At 44.9% G+C, this 21123-nt stretch overlaps 1 protein-coding gene across 1 annotated transcript in view; it reads left to right on the top strand.

Annotated features, from left to right (window-relative positions):
• The window catches only part of PRKCE (protein kinase C epsilon), a 457999-nt gene that overhangs the window by 106056 nt on the left and 330820 nt on the right, over positions 1–21123 (top strand). The gene's annotated exons all lie outside the window — the stretch shown is intronic.

Here is a 21123-nt window from a genome sequence, read left to right as displayed (position 1 = left end):
ATCCGCAGCAGATTATTTCTTCCTTCCTAAAAATCCAGGCTGCTTCTTGCCATGTGGAGACAATGAAATCCTTAACCAAGGGTGAAAGAGACCAACCAAATCAAAACAAACAAGGACTTTTTTTTTTACACTTTTCTTAGGAAGTCATTAAGGAATTATTGAGCTGATTAATGTGGGTGGAAAATATTTAAGTTTGGTCATTGTTTAGGCTGGCCAGTTTGCCTGCATTCGAAATTGACCTTTGGAAGCCACTGCACTGTTCTCCGCAGCCCTGTCTCAGCCCTGGAGTGTCTGGGGCTGGATCAGGTGACCATGGAATTTGGTGAAGATGAGGGGCTGTCGTGCTTGTAGAGGGGAGCCTGTTGGTGAATAGGGAGACATTGGGAAAGTGGGAGAGGCGACTCACTTTGCCTCCATCCCCCGGGGCTGACATTCTTTCTTGGCCTCTGTTGGCAAAGATGGAGATGACCCAGAGGATTCGGAGGCTAAAGGGAAAACCAGGGACAGGACTCAGGAAGAAGGCAGAGTGAAAAGGAACAAGCGGAATCTGTTTATATAGGGCTTGCATTAAGCAGATCCTTTTCCTGGCAAATGCTGCTAGCAGTGGGCTGGGGAGAGCCTCTCAGACAGCTAATGAGAGGTTCCTTCTCCCGGGTGCTGCCACCTCCACCTCCTTCCCCCCACGGGCATGAGGATGGAGAACCTGGTGGCCCCAGCTTGACCTCTCCCCCTGCAGCCTCTCTGCCCAGGCACAATGCAGCAAGCCTCTGAGGCCCAGGTTTTTCCTCTGAGAGCCGCCCTTTGTGACGTAGACTAAATCCTGGCCATCTCCCCCTTCCTCCTCCTTTGTTTTTCCTCAGAACTTTTGATCCGGTTTTGCACTTGCCTAAGACACAGGGGAAGTGGAGTAGTTCTAATTTTTTTAAATATATTTTTATATTTATATTTTACATCATTGTTCATTTTTGTACAGTGTTTGATTTCTCTCAGTAGTTCTGTTGCGGTGACTCTGTGTCAGTGTGGGTGGGAGGGGGTGGGCTCCCCATCCCTCCACCCCTGTGACAGGCAGGCTCTGCCCCTTCTTCTCCAGAGAACCCCCCCAGTGCCTTTCTGCCTGGGAAAATCTTTCTCTAGCCTCCCAAGTTTTGTCCAGCCTTGGGGGAGGGGTGGAGAGATGGGGTGGGGGTGGGGTGGAGCTGGGGTGGAGCTTTCTGGTCTCATGTTCTGTCTTTGCCGTGATGGCCAAACCACAACCCCCCACCCCCACCCCACTTTCCACAGCATACCCTAGTCCGATGGAAGGGGCTGGACGGGAAGGCTGCCCTTCTTCATTCATTCCCCCAAGGATCTTGGAGTTGTAAGCACATTTCTCCATTTGACAGTGGGGAAACTGAGGCCTGGAGATATTGAGTGGCTTCTTCAGTCAGGTTAAGCAGAAAGTTTGGATAGTAGAGTCAGAATTAGTACCCAGTCCTGCTTGTGCCTATTTTTTCATAAATCCAGAGAGCAAAGATAAAGACTGAAGGAGAAAGAGAAAAAGAATTATGGAAAAGAGAAAAGAGAGGTGGTAGAACTGGGGGAGTTTTAGGAACTGGTGAGGGCTGGGTTCTCATATGTGAGGGTTCTCATAGGTGAGGGTTCTCATAGGTGAGGGCTGTTCTCATATGTGCCCCTCAGGGTCACGGTAAGAAGGAAATACATAGACAAATCTCCCAGCAAATGCAGATTTTGATAACTTGCTCTGTTATTTCTTGATTACTTTCACTAGTCACTCAAAGAAAAGACAAAGCTTGTTGGTCTTCTTCTCGGTAACCTGCCTGGTCCTGGCTCTTTGGACCCTCCTATGGGTCTCTTGGTCATGAGATGGCAGAGACATAGGCTCTTCCCTCAGTGAGCCTGCAGCCTACTCCGGGCCACATGCTGTTGAGTAACAACAGCAAAAGGTTGTTAATTGAAGAAACGTGAGTTGAGTATCTACTGTGTGCCCAGCACCACTTAGGATCAAGTTGTGGGTTCTGAGAACAGACTGAGTAGGAAAGGCAGTCAGGGAAGAGGAGTGTGAGCTTGAGGAGTGACTCCTCCCATTCTTAGTGTGGAAGGTGCTGGAGAGATGTCAAGTGAGCAGTGCTGCTGTCACTTCCCAGCCCATGTTCTGCACGGGCACCTATTCATGCCCTCTGCGCTGGGAGTTCAGTGAAGGGTGTGGTTATGACAAGTGACTGGCTAGCTAGCTGGGTTGGGTACACCCTGGCAAGAGTCCTACCAGTGGTCTCCTCTTTGCTCTCCTCTGTCCCTTTCCTTGGGGTTTGCTGAGCAGGAATACTTCTGGATGGGTTTTTTAAGGCCATGAGTCCAAGAACTGTCTTGGCTCCTGTGACCCTGAGCTCTCCACCTCTGCCCGCTAATGGACAAGTCAGACAAAGAGGCTGTGCCATGCTCTGGGAAGTGCCCGCAGGAGAAGAGTCGGTGGCCAGGCTGCAGGAGATAGAGCAGTGTGGAGTAGTGGGCATAGGAGCTGTGGATCCAGGCTGTGCTCCTGGCCAGCTATATGGCCTTGGGAGGTAGCAATAGTCACTTCTCATTGTGCAGGCCTTGTGCTAAGCCTGCTGCAGATACCAGCTCCTGTGATCCCCAGAGCAGTGGTACAGAGGGGGAGGGGTGCCGTCCGTACTCTCCTTGTGCAGATAAACACAAGTTTATAGACATCATGGGCACCTGGAGGCAGAGTTGGGATTTGGGATTCAAGTCTGCTCACCCTGACTCTCAAGACCTTGTGCTAATGATTGCACCCTAACTATTACTCAGTCCCCCCAGGTTCTACCCTTGCCTTTCTTTTCTCATCTGCAAGATTAAGACTCCAATAAGCAGGCTGCTCAGGCCCTTCCCATCATTGTAGAATTGTAGAGAGGGGGGTGTCCCCAAGGGACATGGCCTTGGGAATGGTGGTGCAGCAGAAATGATGAGAAGTAGACACACCCCGAAGCCCCTGTTTGCCCCGTGGCTGCCTGGGGCGGATTTCTCAGTCCCTTTCTCCCCTGGAGAAATATGCCCAACCTGCTGGGAGCACTCTGATATGTGCCGGGGCTGCAGTCCCCTCAGCTGCAGTCCAGGAGATTATGCTTTGGGATGGAATGCCTGAGGCTGCCCCCCTGCAGGCTGGGTCCTTAGCACCCTCCCTGTGCTACTGGCAGAGCTGTCTGCTGCTGTCATCCTGCAGCTGCTGTGACTGCCACATCAGGTTAGAAATAGAAATCCCCTGCCAGGCCTCAGAGCCCTTCCCTCCCTTTTCGCTGCTACTCATCCAGGGGACCAGCCTGTGCTGCCTTAATTTGTGGGGCCTCTCTCAGAGAGTTAGGGAGCTGGAGGAAGCCAGGGGCTCATTAGCCTAGGAACCCTGGAGCAGACCCTGGCTGAGGCACACTGAGGTGAGCACCCCTGTGATCAGGGCCATGACTGGTTCTTAGGCTTCATGGTTGTCCAACCCTCCTCCCCCCTAACATTCCCCTAAACCCCACTTTGTTCCCACAGCTGCTTCATAAGCTCACAGAAGGTGACCTGACCCTGCCCAGCGGGGTGGCTCATCAGCACCAGACCATCTATAGCTTCACCTTTTCAAGGAACATAGCCCTGGCAGAAGCAAGAAGTGCCTGAAGGCAACCCTGGGGCAGCCTGGGGGGTGGGGGGGTAAGGGCCAGTTTTTTTGTGTGTGTTTTCCTTGTATTCTCCTCCTTTCCCCATCTCTCCTGTCTCCTTCTATGATGTCAAAGTACTCTCTGCCCCTACTAAACCCACCCCCCAGGGCTATCTCCCTCAGGAGAACTGAATGTTAGGGGTCATGCCTGACTTTTTGTTGGCCCTGCAGCAGAGGGCATAGTGAGGAGTGGCCGTCTACCAGGAGGGGGCTGTGAAACCATAGGCCCAGGGGACAGACAGGCCTCGGCTTCTACGACCCTCTGACCTCCATCCCTGCCTCCTGACAATGAATCAAGCCAGACCCCTGTTCACCCTGGCTCTGACTCCCTCCAGAGGGCCCACCCAGGATGCATTCTCCTTCCTGCCCTCCCCACACCAGCCAACACACTCTTTCCCATAAGCCTCTGAGCTTGGCCCAGCTCCTCCTGTTCCTGAGCCCTTCTCCAAGTCCAGGGTAGCATGCTGACCTGAGGAAGCTCAGCGACAAGGTCCCAGCAGGGTGTGGTAAAGGAAGTTATTTTGATTCATGGTAAACAGGATAGTAAAACAACAATAGCAGCGTAGACACTTCTCAGATATTTACAAGTAGATTCATCTGCATTCTGGATCATCTGTCCTTTTTCCCTCCTAAGGCAGAATGGAGTCCCAAGGGACCTGAGCAATGACTTCTTGAGACATGCCTGTGTGCCAGGCATTGTGACAGGCGCTTTAGCCACATTCATTCATGTCATTGCCCCTAAATCTCATATGTTCACGTTCTTACCCATTTACTCATGAGGAACAAAGGCTCATGGTTTTGAAATAAGTCACCCTGGTCACAGGGTTAAAACGTGTACTGACCAGGTTCCTGACTGGCGAGCCTTGATCCTGGGTTGCTGACTCTCCACTCTGAGTGTGCTCTGTGAATTTGTGAGTGTCCACACTAGGGGGCCTGCTGAGGTGGGGCATGCAGACTGCCCATGCAGTCTGCATGTGAGGCCTGAGAACTTCCCCCACCAGCAGGGATTTGTTCTTACTCCCATGGGTTTCCCGGGGCATTTTGCATCAAAGTGGTCCCAAACATTTCCATATAGTTGTTTTCTACTTGCTTTTATACCTCCCTGGATTATGGAAACAGATTGGGAAATTGAAGGTTAAAGAAAGAAAGAAATCCAGAAATGGAGCCTTCTCTGCATCTCCACTACCCTGGGCTGAGTCTGCTGCATCCTGCCAGGATCATTGCAGTAGCTCCTGCTGGGTCTCTTGGCTTCTACCACACCCTCTCCCCACTGCCCCAGCCAAGAGGAAATGCATGTAATATTTGGAACCCTACAGTGGGTCCTTATTGTGGGTGAAAACCAAAAAACTCTGTCACAGGCTACAAGGCTCTGCATAGTTCATGCCTGTGCCACCCTCGCGCCCCCCCACCCCATTTGGTTTTTCATTCCTTTCTTTTTTTTAAAATATTTTATTTTATATAATTCTTACATCATTTTTCATCTGTGCACAACGTATGCATTTTCATTATGGTTATATTCCCCATTCAATTGCACCCCCCTTATTTTGACTCTAGTCCTTCCTCTCCCTGCCTCTCCCCCCCGCCCCGTAGTGTGTCTCTGGTTTATAGTTGCTTGTTGATTTTGATTTTTACTTTGTATTGATTAGTCTTTTTCCTGGTCTCTTATTTAACTCATTTCATTGGTCCTAGAACAACCAAGCACTTTCCTGTCCCTCCACTGGCCATTCTCTCTGATATCTGAACCTCTCCCTTCAAGTCTTTGTTCCAGTGACTCTTCAATGCGGCATACCCTAAACACCCTCCTTAAAGCCAAGACCCTCTTCCTCTGCCTGGCCCTCCTAACCCTGCTCTATCTATTCTTTTGTCCAGCATACCTGTCATATTCTAAAATATCGCATAATTTCTTTTATTTACTGACAGTATGTAGACTCTACAAGAACGTTAATTTTTCCTCCTTTTTTTGTCCACTGACACAGCCCTAGTGCCCAGGTCAGTGCCTGGCACACAATAGCACATCAATAAATCTTTGATAAATGAATGAAATCACCTATCAGGTCAGTGAGGGAGTCATGAGTAGAACCTAATGTTTTATTTCCGAATCAAGGATTTCTCCCCAAGTGTTTTATGTCAGAAGAAAGCAATTGTATATTTGGAGATAAATCTGAACTTAACATAGGCATGGAAAGCAGAAAGGCACCGACACAGACTGTGCATGTAATGTGTGTTAGGGACTGTGTGTGTATTATCTCTTGCTGTCTGCACATCTTTCCCAGAGGAAAGGGAGACGCACAGAAGATAAATGATGTGTCATGGCCTCAGCTACTCAGAGATAGAGCTGGGTTTAACCTCAGAACTGTCTGGTCTCAAAACCTCTTTCCTCTACCTCCCTGGAGAAAATCACACTGATATCCTAGCTGTTTGCCCCTCACTTCCCTGCCAGCTGCGTGGAGGACCAGACTTGACGCTCGGTCCTGCTCCCCTCTACTGATATCATGTGGCTTGTTCGTTCTTTCTTGTGAGGTCAGGGCTGGCCATGACTGCATTCATATGAATGTTCATTAGTTAGGCCCTGGCACTTGCCTGTGTACTGGCTAAAGCAAGCCAGGAGATGGTGAGAAAGCAAAAGCGGGGTTTGGCTACTCACTGGAGGGCGCATTGGCCCAGGCTTCACAGCGACCCTCTCCTCTCCAGCCAAGCTTAGCTGATGGTGCCATGAAGGGAGCCCCTGAGGGGGAATTAAGGGTGGCCCTCTGATGAGAAGAAATAACCAGGAACTTGGCAAATTAAAGGACACAGGGCCTCCTAATCAACTGGTAGAGGGGAGGTGATCAAGACCCATTTGCTGTTCTCATCCTCCTATAGGCTCCTTCCCTCCATGCTGGGTTCCCAGGTTTAAAAGTCTTCCTGGATTTCCCATTCATTTGAGAAGGACTCCTATCCAGATCATGTTGGGAGCCAAGGGAGAAACCATCAAAGGGGAGTAAATTCCTCTCACCCATGGTGTGTTTGTTCCACTCCTGGAGATTAGTATACTATATAAAATTACTAATATTATGAATAAATAAATCAGGAACAGAAATACAGTTCATGAATTCTGTGGAACTGAAAGGCAAGACATACATAGAAAGTGTTCTTGAAAATTAAGAGAAGGAAGTGTGGACAATAGGGTCAATTGAGGGTCAGTCTTTGTGTGGGGGAGGGGACATACCCCTAACTCTAGGTTTTGTAACAGGAGAAGCATCATCTCTCAATAAGAAGCACCAGAATACACCTAGTCAGGCCCTGGGTCCTAGTAGCTAAAACTCTGGTAATAGAGATCCGCTTTGCCCAGAGAGGACAGGAAAACCCTCCTGTTGGTTACTAAGAGGGGTAATTAGGAGCATTGAGCCTACCTCTCAGAACATTGGGTTCCGATGAAGTGAAGGCTCTGGAAGTCTCCATGGAGACAGAGGCCTCACTTGGGCTTCATGTGGTAATTTAAGGGCATTTCTCATCCCTGCCTGTTCACAGGTGCCCAGGGATCCAGGCTGTTCATGTCCCTTAGCTTTGAACTTCATGAGCTCTGGAGAAAGTTAAAAGGGAGAGCTGAGTAGTTTGGAGCTAGTTCCCCTTTCTTGGATTTCACTTGATCCTGGAGAGTTACAGAGTTATAACTCTGCCTTCTGATAGAACAGATTAGACAATGAATTCAGCACCTACTCGGGGCTGAGCTTCTGAGAGGAGATAATCTAATGGAAACTCCTCTCCTCCTTAAGGCCCAATTCCAGCCTTCACCCCCAGCCCACCCCAACCCTTTCTTCTAGAAGACATTCTTTTTTGATGGGCAGGCCCACTATACTTTATCTCTCCTTATAATCTGAGCCATTCCTTTGGCATTTTCCTTGAGGCCAGGGATCAGACATGGGAAAGCGAGTCCCTGCCAGTTTCTGCTCTCGTCCTAGTGCATACTCAATAAGTGCCTGGCACTTGAGAGGAAGGGAAACTGCCATGGCCCTCTGATGAGAAGAAATAACCAGGAACTTGGCAAATTAAAGGACAAAGGGCCTCCTAATCAACTGACCAAGCCTAGAATCTCATCCACATGATCTTGCTAGATTCTCCTCAGGGGACTTGATTGAACCTTAACTCCTGCACCCAGTTCAGTGTTGGTCTGCTTGCAAACTCAATCTGCTTTTACTCAAAACCTGCCTGTGAGAACATCTGATCAAAACCACTCAGGAGGCTTTAATGATGCTACTCTGCTCTCTGCCCCTCCCTCCCCCCATTACCTTTGGGTTCTGTTTAATGAAGCCCAAGTGTGGCTCCAGGGCCTTGGAGGAAACTAAAGGAGGCCAACCTTATGACTGGACATCCCTAACTGGCCTTCTTCACAGATGACCCAGTTTTTTTCTGGACCAGAACTTTCCAAGCAAATTCCTTCCTAGAACCCAGAATGCCAACCCTTTTTTCCTGTGAGAGAAGCCAGCCTTAAACACTTTCATTTTGTCAGGCTGACCTAAAGAGCCCTCAGGAGCAGCATCGCCTAGTGAGAAGAGTGCAGGCCTTGTGACCAAAGTAGGCTCTAGGGTTTCCTACTTACTTTCTTTGATAGAGCACTGGTCACACAGGTGCCTTCACTTGGAGTAATACTATGTAAATATATTCCACTTCCACCCACAGGGAAGAAGAGAAAATAAATAAGAGAATAATAAACACAAATGCAGGGCAGTGCTTGCCTGGGGTTGGGGAAGGCGGAGAAAGGATGGCTTTGGAGATTTCTGCACGGCAGCTTTGCAGCTCCTCTCTGGTATTTAGGAAGATGTTAGGTTCATTGGAATTCTTGTTCTGCTTCATAACTTACAGGTATATTATAACTATCCTTTGGTATATATCAAATATTAAATAAGATATATGAGCATGTAGAAAAAAGATGCTGCAGGTTGTATGATCAAACAGACCAAGGTTTGACTCTGGCCTTACAGGATGTGTGGGTCTTAGATGAATATCATAAGCTCCCAGGACCTCAGTTTGCTCCTCTGCAAAGTGGGGGTCGCCATTCACAATAAATGAGGTGGGTGACATTGGGGAATGTATTACAAAGCAAAGTATGGGGTATGAGAAAGTGTGAAACTTGAGGTCTAACCTAGTGGGAGGGTTGAAATGGTCATTAAACAAATTCCTTCAGAAGGAAATGATTGGGCAGAGTGCTGGCTTTAGGTAGACGGAGTCAGCACCCGGACTCCTCACCCTTCCAATTCACACACCAGGCACCCCCTGGAGAATATGAGACAAGTGTTCCAGAGAAGTGTGAAATTTCAGAGGACATGACCTAACCCAAACTCTCCCACTGTCTCTTCCTCGATTTTGCCAAGGAAGAAAATGAAACCTGAGAAATATGTGACTTGTGTAGACCCTCCAACTGATGAGCCTTAGAACTGGGACTAAATGCAGCCTCACATGCTCCTGTTATATGCCTGTGCCTCACATGGTTGATGTTTAATCCTCACGAATAAGTCAGTGGTATAAGTGAGTACTTATTATTCCTTGTTTACAGATGAGGAAACCGATGCCCTAAAAGGTTAAATAATCTCAAGGTCATACAACCCAGGGAGCAACAGGATTTGAATCCATTCTGACTGCAGATTTTCCACATTCCTATACCACCCTATACTTCCTCCTATAAGAACCGCAGGCCATTTGCCATATTTCTGCTCAACCACGTTTCCCCTACCCTGACAGAGCCATGTTTTTTGTTTGTTTGTTTGTTGTTTGAGAAAGGAAAAAGCAATATACACTATACAATACAATATGATATGATACAGTACAGTAAAATACAGATAAGGGAAACAGGCTGAGTGGAGGCTTGACCTATGGAACAGCTAGTCAGTTTATTTCTTGGGCGTCATTTCCTTTATTGGCAACATTAAGGTAGAGTGAGTGTGGTTATAGAAGGTTCTCTGAAGTCTGCTTGATGGTGGCTGGAGTTCAAACTAGTTGCTGATGACCGTCACCCTGAGAAGGGGTTCAGACAGCTCGAAGGCAGTATGTGGAGCCTGTGTGTGGTTTGGAGCAATGGGACATAAAGATGAAAGAACTGCTTTAGGAAGGTGGAACCTGAGCAGCATGTATCTTTTGACCATGTTTCTCTAGAGATTGACCTCCTGAGAGGCCACTGACCTCCAGACAGGCCATGCCTGTCTGATGGGGTCACGGATTTGTGCCCTCAGCATCCCTGACAAGGGACTCCTTGCCATCCTCCCTGAGATTGGTGGCATACATGATCCTTTTGGATGAGGAAGTTTGCGTTGTAGTCTGGACTTGTAGCAAGTTCTCACTTCTGACTGGAGCCCCCACTCTGAGATGGTTGGCACCTCACTTCCACTCAGCGTTCCCTCCATGCTCCTCCCTCAACATTTATTCCCAACATTTCCACTCCACCCCACACCCCGATATAGACACACCAAGGGATTCACAATGGATTTCCTCATTGGCACTACTGGGTGTTCTTCTTAGTCAGTGTATTTTCTTGTACTAATCGGTTTCAGAATATTATAGGGGCATTCCTGTAGAAAGGTTTTCTTTTGTGTCAGTCTCAAAAAAAGCTGCTCTTCCTTTCTGTCCCTCCCCTCTATTTGCATAATGGCCAGAAAACAATACTGCCACCTAGTGGGAGTCCAGAGTGTGACCTTCAGAGCTCCTCCTCCTGACCCCACTTCGTTATATCTATTAGTAATATTTAAACTAATGAGCTGTAGCAACTAAAGTGTTCTTCCCAGTGTATGAGTCCAACTGGATTTTTCAGATTCCCCTGCCCAATCTCTTAAAACTTGCAGTTGCAAATATCAGGGGAGGCAGTTTTATGTATACCAGAGTCTCTCAACCATGTAGGACTCCTGCTTTTCCTTGACTCATGCTAACAGAAATTCCATGGGATCGATGTCTCAACTCCCAATTTGCCAAGGAGGATATCACAGCTCAGAAAGGTTAAGTAACTTGAAACTTCACTGAGCATCTGACCATGTGGTAGGCCTCCGAGGTGGTATGTTTCCCTCTAAAAGTGGGCTATCCAGACACCAAGGTTGAGTCTTGGCAGGTCCTGGCCAACTTACAGAGCAGGGAAACCCCTGTGTCCTGGGGATTCTAGCAGGACTACTTGGATAGAAGAGGTACGTCTGGAAATGGGCATTTGTTCCTCCCAAGTTGCATGGGAAGAGAACATTTGGTGGATGAAAGTACAAAGGCAACACTAGGAATGGGGGCGTCTATGAGGAAGGAAAGGCTGCTGGGTCAGAGGCTAGTCTAATATCATGGATGGGGCAGGGCAGGATACAGAGCTCTTGAGTACTGCAATGGGGGGCTCCAGGAGTCCTGTGTCTACCCCCATGCCATATTTATAAATGGAGGAGCAAGACATACCTGATGGAAGACCTAGAAACAATGCAGAAATACATAAAGCAAAATTAAAAAATAATTGAATAGCTTCCTCCAAAGTATCTCCCCCCCCCATAAGATTAATAGTTAAATGGTGTATATGTTTCCAGAAGATTTATTGTGCTGGTAAAATTATAAAATATGGCCATTCAATCACCAAAGAGGATATCCAAAATTGATACATGGAAAAATATTCATTTCTTCCAACAGGAGAAATGGAGGTTAAAATCACAATGAAATATCATCTCACACCTGTGAGAATGGTTCATACTCACATGTGTGCGCACACACACACATACACATATACAACCAACAAGTACTGAAGAGGATTTGAGAAAGCAGGACCCTGTTAGAGTGTTGGCAGGAATGTAAACTGGTATAAACTAGTATAACTATTTTGGGAAGAAATCTGGATTTACCTTCAAACACTAAAAACTAATGAGCTAAAAACTAATGGGAAATACCATTTGACCATTTCCTGGGCATCATCCAAAGAGTATGAAACCATCAGTTCAAAAACTATATGCTCTACAGTGTTTATTGCAACACTATTTATAATAGCCAGGATATGGAAGCAACCGAAATGCCCATCCACAGAACATTGTATCTGTGGAATATTATTAAATATAAGGAAAATAAAAATGTTGCCATTTATAGCAAAATGGAAGGAGTTGGAGGGAATTATGTGTAGTAAAGCAAGTCAGAATGACAAGAAATATTGGAAAGTTATCGTGGGTGATTTTACAAAGTAAAATACTTAAAAATCTAGTGGACATTAATAAATGAATTGAGGTTTTTGAAGTTAAGAGGGTAGAGTTAAAGGAGATACAAAGGATGGTGGTGGCAAAAAATATGTCCATTCATACACACAAACAGGTACACATATTAATTGGTATATGTGTGTATAATATTAGTTATTTTCAATAGGATTAGATTTTAACTATACTTTAAATTTCCTTGTCATAAAAATACTTAAAAATATATCAATCTGTTGTTAAAATAACATTTACCATGGAAAATTATAAACATCCATAAAAATAAATAGTATAAATATGCAGGCTCTCCCAACTCCAACATTTTCAATAGATCCCCAATCTTATTTTACTTATTTTACCTGTCTTCATAGGTTCCTCCCAATGGATTATTTTAAAGAAAGTTCCAGACATCATATATTTCATCTGTAAATATGTCTGTATGTATATGAAACAAGAAAAACCCTTAAAAATGTATAACCTCAGGTCCTCCCTGGTGGTGCAGCGGTTGAACGCTGGGTTGCAAAGCTGCCTGCAACCTCTGCAGCGCTGGTTCGATCCCCGGCCACCGGGCGAGGGTCCTACATGGCGCGCAGACCTCTCCTGCCGCCCGCTGCTCCCCTCAGCAGTGTACTTCGTCAGTCTGCCTGTTCTGTTCCCCACTCTGGCTCTGGTGAATTCTCTCACCCTCCCGTGCTTCTGACTGTACCCAGTGCTTGTATAAATAAATAAATAAATCTTTAAAAAGTATAACCTCAGTGCCAGTATTACATAAAAACATGAATTCCTTCATATCATCAAATATTTAGTCAGTATTCAAATTTTCCCAATTGTTTTATAAACTTTTTTTTTAAACATCTGATGTGTTTGAATCATGATTCAAATAAGGTCCAGCTATTGCATTTGATTGATGCTTTTTAAGTCTTTTCATTCAGAAATTTCTGTGCCTTTTTTTGCCATTTATTTGTTCAAGAAATTAGTCATTTTTTCTGTAAAATTTCCCACATTCTGGATTTTACTGATTATATAGCCCCATGATGTCTTTTAACCTGGTCCTCTGTCCCTATATTTTTTGTAAATGGATGATTAATTCTAGGGGCTTGAGCAGAAATATATTCTTGGCCAAAAGGCAGGGGGATGAGATAAGCAAGTTAAGAGTTGGTGGGCTTTAGGGAAGGGAAGCTGGCCTCCCTAAGCAACTTCTTTGATTTGCTTTCCCTAGATGCAGGTGGGAAACAAAGAGGGATCAACCTCCCCCACCCCAAACATCCTTGGGGGTGGCTTGAGGGATGCTCAGTTGCTGGTGGGGTCGCATCTCATTAGCAGGCCTCTGAGGCCATCTCATCCCAGCCCCTGGTTGATTGGAACTCACCAGCCACTGGTTCTTGCCTCTCCTTTCCTTATTTTGCACTGATTTTCTTCCCTTCATCTCAAAAGTGGTATATCTCCACTGAAAAACAAAACAAAACAAAACAACACCCTCAAAATGCTTTCTGTTTCTCTTCTCAGCCAGTTCATCTCACTGATACTGTTGAGCCACTGAAGACAGCTTAACTCAGCTCTGAGCTAGGAAAAATCTGGACAATTGTTTGCAGGAATTGTCGGTGCTCTTGAAAGGCTTTATGTCTCCCATCACATACTCTGCAGAAGAATTGTTTCATTTAGAAATTGAATAGCTATTTCTGAAGTCTACCCCCTACCCCATCCCCCAAAGCTCAACTTCAGCTACATTAAAAGAAAAATCCCACTTTTTCAATACCTTTGATATTGCCCCTCCTCCCCCTGTGGGAATAAATTGCATTTCTTAACAACAATTTGGTTGCTATTTTCTATTACCCAAAGACCCAGGACCAGAACTGCTTAACCCCAGCAGCTTAACACAGGGCCTCTACAATGACATGATATCAAAACAACAAACTTGATCATTTAATTTGCTGTGTACTGCTGTGAGGAAATATTTCCTCATCATCACTTTCCTGAGCTCCTAGGAATCTGGGGTTACCACAGGGTGGGGTTCCTTTTGTTAGTTGCTAGATGCATAGACATCCTTGCCGGAGGAGATAACCTGATCTCAGGCTCTGCCTGATCCATCTACTTTCCAGCCCCTTCAAAAGAAATAGTATCTAAATCCTAGGTGGGTTACATCATTTTTGAGAATTAGCAGGTAATAAATGGAGGTAAGTTTGGAGTCAAGTCTTCAGTTATGTGTTTGAGTTTTATCAAAATCCTTATATTTTTTAATGATTTACCCACAGAGGTAAAGTCCCTAATGAGGGGCTTCTTTCACATATGCCATTTAAATTGGGGATCAGTCCTCCTTATATCTGCTGTGTAAACTCTTTGGAGCTGAGTTAAGGGAGGGATACTTTCTTGACTAAGCTACCAGTGCTTCCCTAAGTCTCTTATTATCTTTGTCCACATCCTTCTGACTATGGTCTAATCCGTTACTCATGCGCTCAGCTGCCTGCTTCCTGGAAACCCATCTTGATATTGGAGATTATATTTATGGAGACAGTGTGGTACTAATGAAACAAGCCCAAACAGATTTAGCTTTAGATCTCGAGTGCCCCACTTGCTGGCAATGCAGTGTTTGGGCAAGTCTCTGAGATTATGATGTTCACTGTGCTTATCTTTAAAATGGGCTGATGACCCCGGTCCCAGGACTGATGTGTCCATTCCAGACCACACCTCTCCAGCCCTTGGCATATACCACATGCTTAATAAATGGTTGCCATTGTTACTGTGGAAACACAGAATTGATTTCAGCCTTCAGGGAAGGGGGATGAGAGAGACCTAAATAGAAGGCCAGTGTTTTCAAGATAATATATGCTTTTGTTTGATCCTCAGATTTGGGAAAGATGGTTGTTTTTTATGAACTATCCAGTTTTTCCCTTACAGGCTATAAACTGAGTTGAGATAATCAGTTCTCTGTGACATAAGATTGAGTGTTTTTGTTTGACTGATTGTATATACATACAAATGTACACACACACACGCACACACACACACACACACACATACGGTGAGGGAGAAAAACCCAGCCGACCTCCACCCACAGGTGGGTGCTATGATTATGATTTCTGGCCACTCATCAGCCATGGTTTCCTCATGTCTGAATTCAGAGGGCAAAAGCTAGGTCAAAAATAGTTCATGAGAAACATCTCCTCAGTTGACCTACTCAGGTACTTCCTCTTCATTATTTCATTACTTTTTGTCCCGGTGAATTTTACTCTTATAGTTTCGAGATAATCAATTTATTTTCATGCGTCTATCCCATCCAAATTGGATTATAAATATAAATAGCTGTGTGCTGGCCCCGGAGGCTGGTGTGTGCTGCTGGGCTGGTGCTTGGCAGTCTGGGTCCTTGGACAGGCTTGGGCTGTTTATTTATTTTCAATTGAAGTTCTAAGTGCTGGAATGACTTCCACCTCCTTTCTACACAGCCATCTCAAAACCCCCTTTGTCTACTGGTTGTGGAGGACAAATGCTTGTGTTTGCATGAGGTAGGTGGTGGTCTAAGAATGCCAGTTCCCTTGGCCTGCTCCTGCTGGTTCCTGTGCCTTGGTTAGTCTTTTTATTTCATTTTTTTTTCAAAATCATTACATGCATTTCTGCACACATCCATCCCCTCTCACCCAAGGCTGCACTCTGACGTTTACCTTACTCTTGGCTTAGCTTCCAGGAACAGAAAAGCACCATTGCATAATGCTGTAAGGGAAATAGAACAAGGTCCCAGGTCCAGGACTGTGGACTCCTTTGCTGGGGTTCCACTAGGGTTCATTGGGAACCTACTTGTATCTGCAAGGTGGTTTTCTAGTGTTTAATCCCACCTCCAGTGATAAGGTAGAATGAACTAGAACAACAAATTAGGCTCTATTTTCCTTGGTCTTCTAGATGGGATGCTTAGTATTGTATCCTGTTCTCTGTTCACTGGTGGTGTTTCTCATTGGCATTAGAATCTCCCAGGAACTGGGGAATGTGAAAACTCTTGAGCTCTATTCAAGACTTGTTAGATCTGAATTCCTAGTGGTGGGACTCCAGAATCTGTACTAGGAAAGTCACAGAAACAGCGTTGGTCTATATGTAAAATGCCCTCCTGGAGACTCTGCTGCCTTGCCATACATTTCTTTCTTTTTCTTCAAGCTGGGAACCTTGTCAGGATCCCAGCTATAGGCAGTTTGTGGTTCATTTCGGTGACATACATGTTCATCCACACAGCCTCTGTCTCTAATATCTTTTCATCAATACTGAAAGAATTCTGTGCCTGCCTTCATGAAGTTCAACACTAGTAGAAGAAGTCAGGTGTGCCCATATTAAAAAAAACAAGTTTAATATGTGCCCATATTAAAAAAAACAGGAGGCCAAAAAGGTGAATTGCAAGTATATCGCGTAAGCTCAGAGAGAGGAGAGGTGCTGGCCTGATCTGGGGTCCTGTGGAAGGGTGGTGGGGGGTGGACAGGAAAACAATCCCTGAGGGAGCAGCCTGAACAGGGCATACGAGGGTGAAGAGGGAAGCCAGACCTATTGGAGTAGGAAAGACTGGCAGGTGGTTAAGGAATGTGAGTCTGGGAGAAGGCTTCCTTTGGGGGAGCTTAAAAGATAATCAGATTAGTTGGGATTTAGGAGAGAAAATTTGGCAAATCAGTCTCTAATCAGCATCATGTTGGGATTTGCAAAATCAGAATCCGAGTTCCTTATTTGGCATCTTCCCTTTAAATGAGTTCATATTGCCCCCGTAGGTCCCATTCCATTGGAGGGTCCGGAGAAAATTTTAGGACGGGGCATTCCATAATGCTTTTCTAAAAAACAGTTCTTATTACAAAAAATTTTCAAACAAAAGTTTGAAAGCTTACACAGACAAAAGTATAACATTATCACAACTTTTATCTAAGGATAAAAAAGCCATCCTCAGAAAACAATGATATGGAGTTCAAAAACAGAAATTGTTCTTGAGGGGGATAGAGATCAAAATGGTGATTGTTTCTGGTTGTGGGAGAGATTGACTGAGAAGGGGCATGAGAGAGCGTTCTGGATAATGATAACTTTGTCTTTTCTGGGCTTTGTTAATACAAGTGTACATTTGTCAAATTCAGTGAATCTTAAAATCTGGGCATGGTGCTGCATATAATTTTACCTCAAAAAATAAAGTTTTTCCTCTTCCATTTTCCGTAATTTTTTTTCATTTTCCTGAACATATCAAGGGTAAACTCTTAGGTTGGGCCCAAAGTGTCAATAACATCTCTCTAGTACTTAATTCCCTTTTAAATTGCAAGAGAAGGCCTCAGAAGAATATTGTTTTGTTTTTATTACTTTGCAAAATATTTTTGGCCATTGTTACTAGCTTTCCTAAGTAGTGGAATTTTTTTTTTCCACAAAATTATTTAAGTTTAAGAGATATAAGTGGTGAGCATGTGCAGTGAAGACTGCAGGGTGGCAAGTGACTGCAGTTGTTTGAGGAGCTGCTAGCATGAGAGTCACTCCTCTGGGGTCCCTGTGGGATGCTTGAGAGGCTCTTGCTGAGAAGGATCTGTTGTTGTTATTCGATGTCACTTGGACATTCTTTGTTGGGCTTGACTTTGCTTCTTGAGCTCTTGGTGACAGTTCTCTCAGCTCCAGGTGGCACCGAGAGACGGCTGTCTGGTAGGGCCTGTGTGGTGGAGAGAGTGGAGTGGTTCAACCCGGAAGCAAAAACTGACCTCTGTCTCACATGCAGCACAGGCATCTGGGGTCTGTCTGCACTGACTATTGGAGTGAGAAAGATGCAGGATCATGAAGGTGCCTGAGCCTTCTGCCTCGCTCCCCCTCACTACACCCTCTTTTTTGGGCTGCTCCTGTATCTCCTTTCAGCCATTTTATGTTTAGTTTCCATCTGTGCATAACCTAATTCACTGCAGTAAGAACCTACACATCAAGAAGAGACCCCACATGAGTCTTATGGGCTGGTGGGTTTAGGAAACCCTTCATCAGACCATCTGGAGGTAAGCTGCTATCCCCCAAGTTGGGGGGGTGGGGCGGAGACTGGACTGTGGTTTAGGCCCTCTTGGGAGCTCTCCTGACATCCATTTGTGTTAGCTGGAATAGCGCCTAGACTTGATCAACATGGGCTTCCACACACAAGAGCTCAATAAGCAGACCTAGATAGTCTTGGAAAAGAGAATACCTAGTAGAGCAGAATGTTATGTTGAGGGGCACTCACCTGTGTCAAAATAGCAGCTGGGACCTCTACACTGGTCATCAGTGCAGGGTGAGCTTGACCTGAGCCTGTGAGTGGGTCTGAAGTGGGGAAGTAAGGTTGTGGGCAGCAAGGCCAGGCAGGTCCTTTCCAAAATGTTCCCTAGCCAGGTGGTTTTTTGTTTTTTCCTTTAAACTGGTATATTTACCATTAAATTTTTTTTTTAATTAAAAAAAATTTTTTAAACAACGTTTGCTTCCCCCCACCCCCTCAGATTGAGTCCCCATAGAATTTCCTTCCCCAGTGCACCCATGCACCATCACCTCAGTCCCCTGTGCTCCTCCCTTCCTCCCTCTGATCCCTCTCCCTCCTCCTCCCCTGCAGTATGTCTCTGGTTTATAATTGTCTGTTTTTGCTTTGTTGTGTTTTGTGCGTTACTATTTTTTCACACTGATATCTTATTTGGTTCCCCTATATTCCTGCTGTAAGTGAGACCATCCAATATTTTTCTTTTTCCTTCTGGATGATTTCACTGAGCATAATTCCTTCTAGCTCCATCCATGTTGCTGCGAATGGCATGTGTTTATCTTTTTTGATGGCTGAATAATATTCCATTGTGTATATATGCCACATCTTCTTGATCCAGTCATATATTTTTGGGCATTTGGGTTGTTTCCAGGTTTTACCTACTGTAAATAGTACTGCAGTAAACATAGGTGTACAGGTGTTCTTTTGAATCAATATTTCTGTGTCCTTTGGGTAGAACCTTAGTAGTGGAATTGCTGGGTTGTATGGTAGCTCCATTTTTAGTAGACTGAGGAACCTTCACACAGCTTTCCATAATGGCTAGACCAGTTTGCACTCCCACCAGCAATGTAGGAGAGTTCCTTTTTCACCAACATTTGTTGTTTGTTTTTTGATATGTGCCATTCTTACTGGTGTTTTTATGGGACTTTGGTGGGAGGGAGGGTAACAATACTCCAGCTACTGAGAGCCCATCAGTCAGGGGTGTTCCCTTTTATCTTTGTAATATATGTTTGCTTCTATATATGATTTTATCTGGAGAGGGGATAATACTGAAAACAATGACCTCCCGTATCAACAAAGGAGATGTGGCAGAGTGGCTAAGTGTTAGGATTCAGGTATTTCTCATCCCAGGGTTTTGCATATAAAGAAGCATCTGCATGATGGATGTGTGGCCTCAAGGGCCCAAGTTCTCAGCAAGGAATTGCAGACTGGGTGACCCTGTGCATGGAGACCTACCCAGAGCCACTGGATCCTATAGGCCAGGAGGACTTCTTAGTCCTTCCCCAAGGTGTTAGCTGCAGTGCTCTTAAGTTTTCAGTGAAAGCTTAGTAATCCTTATGTGCACTGGTGCTTAAGTTACATGTGTACCCTAACCGGAGGGTTATGGCCATTCAGTACTATTTCCCCCTCTTAAGCCTCACTGGCTCCTGACTGTATGGAAGAGGGGATTCTACTTGGTCAGATGGAGACTTTTCCTGCTAAAATGTCTCCTACACAAGTCTGTAGCTACCTCAGAAACTCAGGAAATGAGTCATTTTGGGGGGCTGCAATTTCCAAATAGCTGAAGATTTGCCCATTTAATTGCACTGACTTTTCATTATCACTATTTTTGATGGAGACCATCACATGTATTTCAGCTTGTTATAATGAACATAATTTAACTTGTTTTAGATGACTCTGGGCTATTCATAGGGTGACTGGGGATGTGGCACTTGATGTCCATGGAGCCAATTGGATGCATTAGAGCATTTGTCCCTTCATTAAAGAACTCTAATTTGAATCCTTTTTGGGGTAGTTGTCTACTTATTTCAGTTCTTCTCTCATCCCCTTTAGCAGTCACTGTAGTTAGGGCACCTGCCTATAATGGCCTGTCTCCTCTCTGCCACCTGTCCCACTGTTGCTTCTAATTTGCTTGACTCTGATCTGCTGTTGGTTTCGAAACCAGATAAATGATCTTGTTTCAGCAGTGTATGAAATGAAATGAAACAGGCTCTGCATGAGGATTTGAGGGGCACTCAGCCTGAAAGGTATATGTGAGGACATCATGACATCAAATTTAATTGTTTATTCAGATGCCTTTATTACTTACTTCCTTTAGGGAAGATAGAGTAGTGTTGTCCTTTGGATTTTCAGAGCTACAGAATATATGAAGATAAATTTTTTTGAGTCCTCCATCTTCATATGTTCAAGGATAAATCAGAGGAGTACTTCATTTGAGATCAGAGATCCTTAGCCCTGACTGAATATCCAGATATTATTCAAATACCAGAACCCAGCCCACCCTAGATCAGTGAAGACTCTTTGGGGTGAATCCCAGGTACTGAGGTTTACAAAACAGTCTAATAATTCTTACATGTCACTAAGGTCGAGAACCACTGATTTAGGTCTTGGCAAATCTACCAAGCTAAAGATCTGTTTTGCCCTAAGACAGGGGGTCTTTACCCTGGCTGCCCATGAGAAACACAAGAAGGAGCTAGAAATGGTCTGAAAATACCCAACCAGATGTTCATCCTGGAAGTAAGGGCTGAGAATCAGTGCTTTAAAGACATTTTGCCTGCAATATTGATGTTCATAAAGTAGCATTTTCTGAAAGTGGGCTTTTTTTTTTTTTTAACATTATCAGTGTTTCTCTGGAGGTAATGACAACCATTGTCTTTAGATTAGCTTCACAAATCTAACACCCAAATTCTTTTATGGTGTGATAGAAAGAAAAGGAGAACTTTGGTCAACACCCGGGATACTTCACCTATGTCTCTGATCACAGGAGCGCAATTCCAAGAGCAGCTTTAAATCAGAGATCTGGCAGGGACCTCATCCATGGTTTATAGAAGGATGAACTTTTGTAATGTCCACCTGGACAGACAGCTGTCACATAACGAGTTCTTCAGTACTGCCTCTCATGCACATCTGGATTTGCAAAAATGCATATATGTAAATGAGAGTATCAGCCTTCAGCCTTCAGTTTAAATGTGCAGCTGGATGAAGGATGCGAGGAGATAAATCAGTGCAACAAAAAGCAGTGATTTAGACAGATTCTGGTGAAGGATCATGTGGATATGTGTTGAGGGGGC

Source organism: Talpa occidentalis, unplaced genomic scaffold (assembly GCF_014898055.3).
Source record: "Talpa occidentalis isolate TD23 unplaced genomic scaffold, MPIMG_talOcc4v2.1 talOcc4.5, whole genome shotgun sequence".
In the NCBI taxonomy this organism is placed as follows: domain Eukaryota; kingdom Metazoa; phylum Chordata; class Mammalia; order Eulipotyphla; family Talpidae; genus Talpa; species Talpa occidentalis.
The sequence above is the reverse complement of the archived record's forward strand: the minus strand, read 5'-3'. Positions and strand labels throughout refer to the sequence as shown.